Source organism: Panthera tigris, chromosome D4, assembly GCF_018350195.1.
Source record: "Panthera tigris isolate Pti1 chromosome D4, P.tigris_Pti1_mat1.1, whole genome shotgun sequence".
In the NCBI taxonomy this organism is placed as follows: Eukaryota; Metazoa; Chordata; class Mammalia; order Carnivora; family Felidae; genus Panthera; species Panthera tigris.
Window position 1 is genome coordinate 38349162 of NC_056672.1, and position 12465 is coordinate 38361626.

Here is a 12465-nt window from a genome sequence, read left to right on the forward strand (position 1 = left end):
TTTCCATGTCATTTTGCTGATTAAAAAAAAAAAAAAAACTTTATTCCTCAGGTATAAATTGACTACCAAATACTCCCTTCAGGAGACAAAGTTTCCAAACATATATTCACCACTGATGTCTAAAATGTAAACTTGGTTGTAATCCATAAATTAAAGCAATAACTTGTTATTTGGGGCCTTTAAAAATATGCGATTCAGTAAAAAATAATAATAAAACTGCATATAAGAATTGATTGCTATTGCATCTACCATAACAGTAATTCTCCCAGGGAATTAAATAGTCTCCATGAGTGACTATTTTTGGCAATAAACTAACATTATGTCTACTGTAGGAAATGAAACTATTTATGAAATAGCCTTCCTGTATCCCTGTCTTCTTAAACAGAGCATATGTGCTTCACACACATACATTTCCTTTAACCCTACCAACAGTTTCATATTAGATACACACATTTTTAAATAAGAAAATTGAGGCTCAGAAAGATAAAGTGTTTCCCCGAACCTGATGAAGCTTGTAAGCAAGAGAGCTGTCATTTAAAATGAACCCAAGTCTGATCTGATTGATATCTGACTGATATCAAAACTAAGACCTTTCCACCTCATAGCTCTGTGCTCTAATAAGACTACTGCAGATAAGAAAATAGTTATTTACCTTCAGATTATGTAGCCCCAGGCACCTTTACTTTCAGAGTTCCCAGAATACTTTATAAAGCTCACTTACAAAACCACTATACCTTTTTATTAATTGTAAGATCCTGAGCTGCTGTTGTAAAGTGGACATTCACAATAACACTCAAAGTGACTGGAAATAATAAGCAAACCAAAAGCTACTATTATTATTTTGTTTCCTATTAATGTGTGGATGCTAATCTCTCCATTTTGCTTCTTCCAATTTTCTATCAGATTAATCAGGTTTATTAAATCAGTAACTCTTTAACAAATGAAAATCCAGCATTTCTGAACTGGAATTTGCAAAGCACAATAAAGAAAGCACACAGCTTTCAGGACATTTCTTTCCCCATTGCTGAAAACTATACATACTTACTGCTGAATATCCCCCAAGTCACCCCCAACAATACTTCAAAGAAGTAGAAATGAATCCAACCATTGCAAACTCAAATTCAGCTTACACAAAGAACTGTCACTTAAGAGTATTATGTTGTCTTCCAGAGAAGACAGATGGAGAGAGAATAGGTCTGATGTGTGGCAAGACAGAGATAAACAAATAGGGCACGAACGGAATAAAAAATAATGAGGTGAGGAAGCTAAAATGGAGAAGAGATAGAAAACATGGAGGGGCAGCAAGATAATTTACAAAACTCTGAGAAAATTCCTTAGCATTCACTAGCCTAATAGGAGGTGGAACAGGGTGTTAACGGAGATTCCAGACGCACAAGAACTGAATCACTTCCCCCAGCAAAGTGAAATCTGATCTCAAAGGAAAAACTTCAACTCTATTTTCTGTCACCAACCAAGTAACCATACACAGTAACAATCATTAAGTCTGAGTCACTTTCCTTGTAACTAGCTTGTCAATATCCCGTAAGATAAAGTGTGTGAAAGTATGGAGAAAATGAAAAGTGCCGTACGAGCATTACGCATTATTATTAGCATCAGTATGGTTAACTGATATTGTCCTAATTTTAAGAAAATTAGCAAAAGGGCACCTGGGTGGCTCAGTCGGTTAAATGTCTAACTTCTGATTTGGGCTCAGGTTATTTTCTCACAGTTCGTAGGTTCAAGTTCCGCATCAGCTCTGTGCTGATAGCATGGAGACTGCTTGGGATTCTCTCTCTCTCCCTCTGTCCTCCCCTGCTTGTGTGCATGTGCACTCTCTCTCTCAAAATAAGTAAGTAAACATTTAAAAAAAAACAAGAAAATCAAAGCAAAAAAATCTATCCGTGTGTGTGTGTGTGTGTGTGTGGATATACACACACACACACACATACACACAGCATTATTTCACCAAGTTTTAGCCACACACTTATGTTCCCCTAAACAGAGTTAGCATGAAATATTTGCACAGGATCCTTCCATTCTCAAATAAATAGGCACTCTCACATCTTATTTTGTATTCATAATTTTGTTACGTTTTTATTCAAGAGGGCCTCCCAAAGTCTACAAATTGTAAGCCCCACAATCTGTATCTGCCTCTATCAGATGGACAGATACGTAACTTCTGAGCTCTCAATTTAGTGGAAAATAGTTAAATAACTACGCTGCAATGGGATATGCTAAATTCTGTGAGAGTACACTGGAATCCAATGCTCTCAGCATGCATTAGAAAGAATTTGGAGATGTGACATGTGAACTGTCCCAAAGAAGGCACAACCTAGGAGTTCTGCCTAGAAGAGGCAAGGGCATGAAGAGGGAAGGGCATGTCTTGCTAAGAAAGAAACCACAAAGAAACCAGAGAATTTAAATGACAGGAGTTCTATAGTACAGGGCTCCCAAACTAGACAGGAGCCAGGAAAGCGATGTTTCAAGCCTCCTTGGGCCCTTGCCCTGCAGGTAAGGCAGTGCATATAATAGATACCCAGGACTAGGGGTGTGGTGGGGCAACTAAAATTCATTTCCTGGAAAAACAATTTTGGTAATAGGGTAAGTAACTTATGAAAAAGACAAAGAAATAATGATAGCATAATCACGTTAGGCTGTTAAAACAGACCAATAGAAAAATAATATAGGCCAAGATTAAGGCAAAGACCAGAAAAACAAGGAAATATAGACACATTCATTAGAGGGAAACAAAAAAATTCAATGACCACTAGATGTGTTCTGGGGGCAGGCAGACTGAGTAAGTAACAGCAATGGAAGCTGACTCGCAATGTTTCTAATTTGGGAAACCAAGAAATATTGGGACATTGTTAGCTTAAACAGCAGAAAGAGAATCGTCTTCTATTTTTTAGAGGAAGGGGCGGAAATACACTCCTGTGAACATAACCAGTTTGAAATGTTTCTAGAAAATAGGAAACATTAGAATTTAAGCTCTATGAGGGCAGGATTTTTTGTTGTTGCTGCTGTTGTTTTCGTGGTAGTGGTGGTCCCTTCTTTTCTCAGGGCTATATCCCCAGAACCACAAACAGTGGTGGGCTCGGATTAGGCACTAACTAAATATTTGTTGAAAGAATGAATCAACTACACATGTGCATCTATGGAGAAAAGAACTTGGAAGACCTAAGAGTAGGTGATCACTAGCCTCTGGGTGTCGCTGAATATAAAAGACATTAGTCAAGAAGTAGGTAGGGATTAACAAGGAGAGAGAACTAAAGTTGGAACCCTGGGGAACATGAACATTTTAAAATATAACTCAATATATAAGAATTATTTTAGTGGTAAAAATCAATTAGAAATAAAGACCCTTCAACAAGAAAGTGAACGAGGATGTTCAGGGAGGAAGGGAGGAAGGAAGGAAGGAAGCGAGAGAGGGAGGAAGGAAGGCAGGCAGGCAGGCCGGCCGACCGGCCGGCCCTTCATGCTCTATCACTCTAAGTACCATATGCATAAAGCACCCACTATGACTAACACACTAGGCAAGGTTATTTGTGATACTGATATAAAATAAAGCTTATTTGACCTCACTTTGGTTCCTAGACCAATGTGAAAACAAATTACTTACGGAAGATAACCTTAATAAGATCAAATTAAAAACAGGGTGAGATCAAAGTATTTTTTTTAAGCAAACTCCACACCCAGCGTGGGACTCAAACTCACAACCCTAAGATCAAGAGTTGCATGCTCTACCATTGAGCCAGCCAGGTGCCCCAAATCAAAATATCTTAGACATCAACCAATCATCTGTGAGGTAAATTAAAAATCCTAGCAGAACTGGGGCACCCAGGTGGCTCAGTTGGTTAAGTGTTCCACTTTGGCTCAGGTCATGATCTCATGGTTGGTGAGGTTGATCCCCACATCGGGTGAGCTTGAGACCCACTTCAGGCTCCGTGCTGACAGTGTGGAGCCTGCGTGAGATTCTCTCTCTTCCTCTCTCTCTCTCTCTCTCTCTCTCCCCCTCCCTTCCTCCCTCTCTCTCTCTGCCCCTCGCTCACTCACGCCCATTCTCTCTCAAATAAATAAAAATCCTAGTAAAATCTTTATTTCTTCAAAAATGAAATAAAGTCTACATATACAGAAAAGAATATATTTAAAAAATATAAAATCAGCTATAATCCTCTCTTATTCACCTCCAAACCAAAACAAACTCACCTTCAGATCATTTGTTAATTGAATATGTATACAGTCAAGAGGAAAACAAAATTTGTTCATAATAATAAAAGCAATGTATTACATAATTGGAACTAAAGAATGACTGGAGAGAACCTTGTATTGCTCTGACAGCAAAGAGATGTCATGGTCTAAATCAGCAGATAAGCCTGTCAGTGGTAGTCTACACTGCTGAGAATACACTGAGGCAAGTCAGCAAAAGAGATGACAATTTACATCTTGCTGGCAAGATTACAGGTATTTCAGATTAGGGAAATTTATACAAAGAAATCCAAATTCATATGAACCTATCCAAACATGAAACTTAGCCATGTAAGATAAATAAGCATGGACCAATTCAATCCCCTAATTACTAATTGACAGAAAACTGTTAATAGGCTACACTATTTAGTTACCACATATAATTCCACAGGACTCAGTAGGGCCATCCTGACAACTGGTATTTTCTCTCTGAAAACATTTTAAGAGGTCTTATTTTCTTTCAATAAACATGACTATTTGCTTCTTAATTAACTCAACCACAATTTAACTACATTCATTAACAGTCTTTTACTATTGTACTCAAAAGACTGTTAACATTAAGATTATAAACCAACTTTTACTTTGGTAATAACCCAGAGAACACATCTGCCTTAAATGTTGTTTGAGTTTTGTTTTGCTTAGCTTTTGCCACTTAATTTCAATTAAGTGACTAAAATTAAGAGACAAACATATAAATGTTAAAAGCGGCCCCCAAAATCCGAGTGATGCCAACAAGAACAACATGTTTTCACAATATAACGATCGTCCTCTCTCCAATTCTTGGTACCTTTGACGATGTTAGTTGTAACATGTACTGAATGGCAATTACTTAGATAATTTAGGCACCAAATTACAACTTAGCAAATTTACTATATGATTGTCACATAAATCTATCCCAAGAAATCACAAATAAATTCATCAAAAACTATAAAAACTACAAAAACATATGCAAATAAGTCAGGAGAATTAGGCAAGCAGTCTTAAAGTTTTGAGCTCAATACTGAAACTGACTTCACAAAGTAGGATACATAGGCTTAGCCTCAACACTCATGTGACCTTTTTTTTTACTTGATATCTTTAAAGACTAGAAAAATTTTAAATCTCTATTTTACAATTGTTAGTTTTTTTACAAAATATGTAATTTACATATTTTGAAATCTCAAGTAATCTTATATAAGGGCATTTAAATTTTAAGTTTATCCAAAAGAGGCATGAATTTAAGAGTCAGTAATAGTGTCAAATACAAAAGTCTAACAAAACAAAGTCAAAACCAACAACAAATGCAATACAATGAATAAAGTGCAGGAGAATTCTAAACTATCTTTTTTTAAGTTTATTTATTTGGAGAGAGAGCAAAAGCTTAAGCACCTGAGCAGGGGGGGGGCAGAGAGCATGGGAGAGAATGGATCCTAAGCAGGCCCCCCACTGTCAGCGTGAAGCCCAAAGAAACCCTGAAATCTTGACCTGAGCAGAAATCAAGAGTCAGACCCTTAACTGACAGAGCCACCCAGGCAACCCGAAACTATTTCTTTAAAAAAACCTCTGAATGGTATATCCATTCAGTAAGATGAACTAGTACTCAGCAATAAACAGTATTAAACTATGAAGAGAGGCAACATGGATGAATCCCAAAACACAAAGCAAAAGAAGTCACATAAAATGAGAGAATATCTTGTATGACTGCATTTATTTAAAACTCTAGAGAATGCAAACGACTCTGTACTGACACAAAGACCACTGGTTACAGGAGATGGGTAGGTAGGGGGGACAGGGAAGTTTTATAAAGGGCCATGAGGAAACTTTTGAGGGTGACGAATATGTTCACTATCTTGATTATGGGGATAGTTACACGGGGGCCAAAATTCAACAAACTGCACTTTCAATACATGCGGTTTGTCACATCAATTACAAATTACACATCAATAAGAAGGAACTAATGTAATGAATGCTCTGTCCATAAAAAACAAAGGCCAGTTTCTCAGTGAAAACCAGAAAAAGAAAACAAGTGGCCTCTGGCTTCCTCAAATAGCAGTTTCTCTTTCTTCCCAAACATCAAATTACCACAATAACACTTAGACTCACACAACAGCCTCCTACATGTCTTCCCTCCTTACCCTAAACCAGTCCATTCTTCAAGGTCACCACCAGTTTATAGCCTAAGGTCTCTTTAAGAAGTTTGTTATGTGCTGAACTGTGTCCTTCTTCCCACTGCCCCAAAATTCACGTGTTGAAGTCCTAACCTCCCATACCTCAGAATGTCCTTGTATTTGGAGACAGGGTCTTTAAAGAGGTAAAATTAAATGACATCATTGGGGCTCCCCTAATCCAGTATGACTGGGAAACACAGGGAGAAGATGGCCATCTACAAACTGCCAGGAAGCAATCCTATGTTGATCTCCAATTTCTCTGAAATCCTTTAACTTTAACATGTGTAAAACTTTTCTTATTCTTTCCTTTCTTTGTGTGACTACTTTTTCGACCAAGACAGTAAGCTTCTAGAGCAGTATCTTATTTGACGTTCTCCTCAGTGCTTAACCCAATGCAACATGCGTCCTAGTCCATCTATTATTATCTACTGAACAAATAACTACCTCTGATCTTCCCAGAAAATATTTCACAGGAAGGCAATGGATTATTTAAGTAGAAGTAGTTCTTCATCTCCTTATTCGCCCACACAGAACCCCACTATAATTATTTAACCATAGTATATCAGCTTTACCATACTAACCCTAATTTACAAGAGAAAATAACACCTTTCTTGTTATAAATAAGGGGTTGATAATGTACATAACAATGTAACAGTACCAAATGAATTCCTACTTTAGGCCAAATGTACTTTAAAAGCACATACAGCTGTTTGGGAAATACAATGATGATAAAATATATCATAGTCATATGTCCCACTAAGAATTCTATGGGAAGTTTTCTGCCTCTTCATTTTGAAGTATAGGATCTCTCTCTGGCAGATGTGTTGTTTGCTCAAGCATGTATGGGGACATTTCCAGTCCAACACATCAACTTTGCTTCAAGATATTTTATGAAATTCACCAAGTACTTTGTACATATTATAAATGTACAACGTGGAACCAACCTGCACCTCAACCTAAGAGAGTCAGGTTATGATCTCAGACTTGGAATGTAATCTGAACAAAATAATCTGCCTTTAACTCAGGGCAGTTAGTTATCTTCTGTACAATTCACTGCTGAATGCCAGCTTCTAAATCCCTTAATCTTAACTCTAGACAATGGGTCCACTTCTTCATTTGTAAGGCAGAGCCTCCACACGCCAGCACCTAATGGGTAAAAGCCTGAATCAATGCAAACTTACATTTCAAGGATTTCCACAAATCTCTCTGAGTACTCCCACCTTGCAGTGAGACAGTAAACTCTAGGGACAGCCTCCACTCCTTCATGATATCTGTGCATTTCAAAGGTATCTGAAATGCAAAGAAGTCTTTAACGGTCAAACAGGGCAATGTCTATGTAACAGGAATTTGGAGCACACTAAAAACTGCAACTGACATCTTTCCCTGCCTAAGTCAAAAGCAACAGTCTCAGGCAATAAAAGGAAGAAGTATGGTAAAGCGAGAAAGAAAACGAGAAACGAGACATGGGAAATGGAAAGAAGAAAGACCAATGGGAGCCAAAAAAAAAAAAAAGAAGAAGAAGAAAAGGAACACATGTTAGAGGCATGTACACATATGATCAATCTCTTAGTAATACTGAGAATAAACTTCATCATTTTTTGTTTCAGCAAATGTTTAGGAAGGAGGAGGGAAGAGTCAAGCCTCCCCAACAAACTGGCTTTGTCTCAAGTGGTAACTTCCCTACAAAAAGGAATCTATGATGCCCCCCAACCTCTGCTGGTCTCTACCTAAAAACACAAAACTATAATTTCAACCTGCTCAGGTAGCAGGGCAGTAAGATGTCACTTGGACTAACTGCAGAACACCCTGATATTTGGCTATCTATATTAAAGTAACTACGCACACAATTTTTGCCAATCAGAAAACCCACTGACTGTATTCTAGATTCTGACCCAGAGCAATACTGAAAGGTTAAGAAATCTTTTTGAGAGTGAAACTTGGAAATGAAAAAAATCCAACACATTAACTTAATCTGACTATTGAGGAAAAGTCAGACAGTTCAAGGGATACCAGAAACAGAGCATGAAAGGCAATGAGATTAGACAATGTACCCATCGCAAGAGGGAGCATTTAAGCAATACTTTTAAAGGTGCTCTGCGTTGACACTTTTTTCTGTAAAGAAAAGAGTAAATATTTCATACTTTGAAGGTTATACATCTATGTCTCAACTATGCAACTACTCAACTCTCCCACTGCTGCTTTGAAAACAGCCACAGACAGTAAAAAATCACCATACACGACTGGAATGAGCGAGGCTGTGTGCCAATAAAACTTTACTTATGCACATTAAGATTTGGTTTTCACATAATTTTCACATGACATATTATTCTTTTGATTTTAATTTTCAACCATTTAAAAACGTACAAACGATTTCTAACTCCTACACTTTATGGGTAAAAACAGGTTGCTGCTGGCCATTGTGGCCTATGGCCCTTAAGTTTAGAGACCTCAGCTTTAAAAGACCCTATTATGAACTCAGGGCAGAGATAGAGCCCAATCCAGATAGACCTGCCAATTTGCAAACTAGCTTATTAGCTAGCTGGAAATCTGAGGATCCTTGACAAGACTATCCTCACCACTCTCTAACCCTCTCAGCCCCTCTTTCAGGCAAGGGCACAGGTGCACGCATCCAGAGTTTTGCATTGAATTAGAAGTTCAAACCTAAGAACTTGGAAGTTTGTCGGTTTTTTACATGTACCAGGCGCTAAAGCATGTATTATACAAATTTAGCTGACTCGACCCTCTAAAAAGGTTCATTGTAGTCACCTATACCCACATTCAACATATAAAAACTCCCAAGCCCCAAACCATAATCTCATAAATTTTTAAGATAATGCCCCCCCCCCCACACTCCATAAAAGGTAACCTAAATGAGCGATGTCTAGGGAAACACAAAAGGTATATTTACACCACGGCTGTGCACCAAAGCTGGATGACAGCATCTAGACACTTTCCAGATTCTTCCCCTCTGGACATGTAAGGAATATGGAGAGTATTCTTTCTAGGCTGAAGTCATGGTCCTCTTATCTGATGCTACCAAAGAAACCCTAGCCGCCACCGGCACCCTCCCCACACAAGGCATGTAGCGCCCACGCCCGGGTTCTTCGCAAGCTGAACAAGCTCTGCAAGCCCCGCCCGCTTGGATGGAGACGTCCAGCCGCCCCCGACTCGCCCCCAGCCACTGCGCAGCGGCGCCCACCCCCCAGTCCCCCGCTGTCGCCTGGCCCCTCCTACGTTAGGCAGTCCCAGCCTGAATTCCCATGTGATCTGCAGGAAAGAATAGCCTGGCCTTTGGGCCTCCGCAAGGAACGCAAGCAAAAATGTACACCATCACCACCCCCGACACACACACACACACACACACACACACACACACACACAAACACAACTCCCAAGACACAAAGCATCTCCCGAACCGCGCTTCCCGAGAAATATCCGGCTAAGAATCGCAGACAAAGGGGCCCCAAAGACGCGGGGTAGAGGAAGAGGGTGGCGAGAGCAAACTGATCCCACCATGGGTGGGGGGGGATGAAAGGGGACACGATCCGCGGGGGGTTGGGGCGGGTACCAATTAACGGAGCTCTGGGGTCCCGACGACTAGGCTGGAGACGCCAGTCTGGGGGGCCTTTCTCCCCACCCGCTACCCGCCTGGCACAGCATAACGCTAGAGGGGACGTCCGGCCTGGACCGGGGCCACACCAGTGGCGAGCAACAGGCTCCCGCGCCCCCGAGCACTGGCTCGCGCGCCAGGCCCGCCGTTCCCCTTTCTGGCACCATCCTCGGGCCCCTCCAGGCGAAGAAAACGAAAAAAAAAACTTTTAAACCGTTTAGAGTAAGCGAGGGCAAAGAGGGGGGTGGGAGGGCTGAAAGGACTGGGACTAGCGCTCGGGGGCCATGCAAACAGCGAAGGAAACTTCCAGACCCCATCCTTTTAAAGAGCCGGAGGAGCCGCGGTTTCCCAGTACGGCCCGGCCGCGTGGGGTGGGGCGAGTGCACCCCGCCCGCCGCCCGCCCCGCGCGCGGAGCCCCCGGCGCCCGCGCACCTTCCCGGCCCGCGCGCGCGCGCAGAGCGCGGGGGCGCGCTCCGGCCTCCGGGCCCGGGCCCCGGCGCCGCTTACCCGGCTAGCGGCGGCCGCCGCGGGCGGGGACGCGGAGAGGGAGGAGGGCTGGGGAGCCGGGGTCGCCGGAGACTCGGGTGCCTCGCCTCGCTCGCGCTCGCCCTCTTCTCTGCTGAAGTAACGGCCCGGCGGGGAGCTCCGGGATAAACGCGCACAGAAACTCACGCGCGACCGAGAAACTTAATCCCGCCCGGCCTGCGGCGGCCAGACGCCAGTCTCGCGCTCCGCCGCGCCCCCCCCCACCCCCACCCGCGCGCCGCACTTGCGCCGACCGGGACTGCCGAGGAGGAGGCGGCGGTGGCGGCGGCGGCGGTGGCGGCGGCGGCGGCAGCGGCAGCGGCGAGGCCGGAGCTGCCGGGGCTGCGTGACGCCTGCGGCCGGCGGGGCGGCGGGCGCGCCTCGGCCAATCAGGGGGCGCGGCCCAGCCCGCCGGTCCTGGGGTGCGGGGAGTGGGTTCCGTGCGGTTGCCTGGGGAAATACGGAGCGCCCCGTTACATGGGAATATCCAATAACAAGGAATAATTATTTTGGTCAAGTGTGGCCCGTGCAATGTTTGGGACATACGAAACATTTATACTAAAAAATTATTCATTGTTTATCTGAAATTCGAATTTAGCTGGGCGGCCTGTATTGTCGTTTCTAAGGCTGGCAACCTGTGGGAACTGGTAGCCTGTATTTATAGTTTTGAGGTCTTAATTTTTTTTTTATTTTTATATTTTATTACGTGGACTGCCTTGTGGATGCCTTCTATATGGGTAGCTTAGGTAAGTGGTATGGGATGGTGACGAGAAGCGCTTTAATGAGGCATGGGGCGCGGAGACGAATAATCTCACATTCTAACTTTCAGAACTTGGTGTGCTTCTTAGACATCCAATTAACAGACAAAAGCTGTAAACCTCAAAGAAGGGTTCGGAATCGCACGGTGCCAGGAAAAAACCTACTCATTTCTATTTTGTGCCATTAAAGGATGTTTCTGATACCCTCAATTCCTGAGTCCCAGGAATCTTCTCTTGGAAGAAAATTGCTCCTTGTCTCCAAACTAAATCTAATATTAGGGCATACATCAAAGATACTCAGAAGTCCAATTTAAAATATTTACAAGAATTTCTTTTAATATTCTGAATTAAAAATTCCGATTTCTTTGACAAACTTGTAATTTTTTTTTTTTGGTCTACTAAAAATAGTCCATTGTGTTTCTCCAGTATTCACCAAATATTTAAGGGGAAATACAATTTTTAAAACATACAGAGCTGCAGACGGAGACTGATTTGAGCTATGTTTAATGAATAAGCTTCGAATTAGATCATTTGCCCGCAAATGACTGGGAGTAAAATGAACTCAAGTGCCCTGGGTGGAGGAAGTGTCCTTGGCCCAAGACCCACTGTGCTGTCTCAAAAGTCGGCATCAGCGTAGATTTGCCCACTAGCGAATTAAAAACACTGACTAAATTTCTTCAGCATCTGTGGATATCCATCTCCTCTGGGTCGTTTGAAAATGAAAGTGAAGTTAGGATTGAAGGGAAAACTCATCCCTTATATCTTCAACACATCTCTGTGTTGTATAATCTTTCAATCAGCACGCTCAAATCTCATCTTGAGAGAGAGAGAAAGACAGGCAGGCAAAAACATTACTCTCCAGCCCATCTCTCTTCAGTTACATTTTCTCTTTCCTTCGCTATTAGATTTCTTGACATCAGCTAACTGCATCCTGCCTTCTTGCCCCATCAACTGCACTGAAAGGGCTTTTGCTGGACACCAATAACCTTCCATTACCTAAGCCCAATGGGTATGTTTCTCTCGTCATATTTCTTGTCCTCTCAGGTGCATTTATAACTGTTGAACCCTCTCTTGAAGCATTACCCCCCACCTCATGATTCCATAAAACCAACTCTTTCGCTCCTTCTTATTCAAGGGCAGGTGTGTGGGACCTGAAGCTTATATAATTTGCGGCTCTGC

At 42.1% G+C, this 12465-nt stretch overlaps 1 protein-coding gene across 9 annotated transcripts in view; it reads right to left on the bottom strand.

Annotated features, from left to right (window-relative positions):
• Positions 1-10717, bottom strand: part of MPDZ (multiple PDZ domain crumbs cell polarity complex component) — a 162082-nt gene extending 151365 nt beyond the window's left edge. For all 9 annotated transcript variants that reach the window (XM_042963855.1, XM_042963861.1, XM_042963858.1 and 6 more), the window contains exon 1: positions 10511-10717. The gene's annotated coding sequence lies outside the window, so the exon portion shown is untranslated. The remainder of the gene's footprint in view (positions 1-10510) is intronic.
• Positions 10718-12465: the final 1748 nt, after the last annotated feature.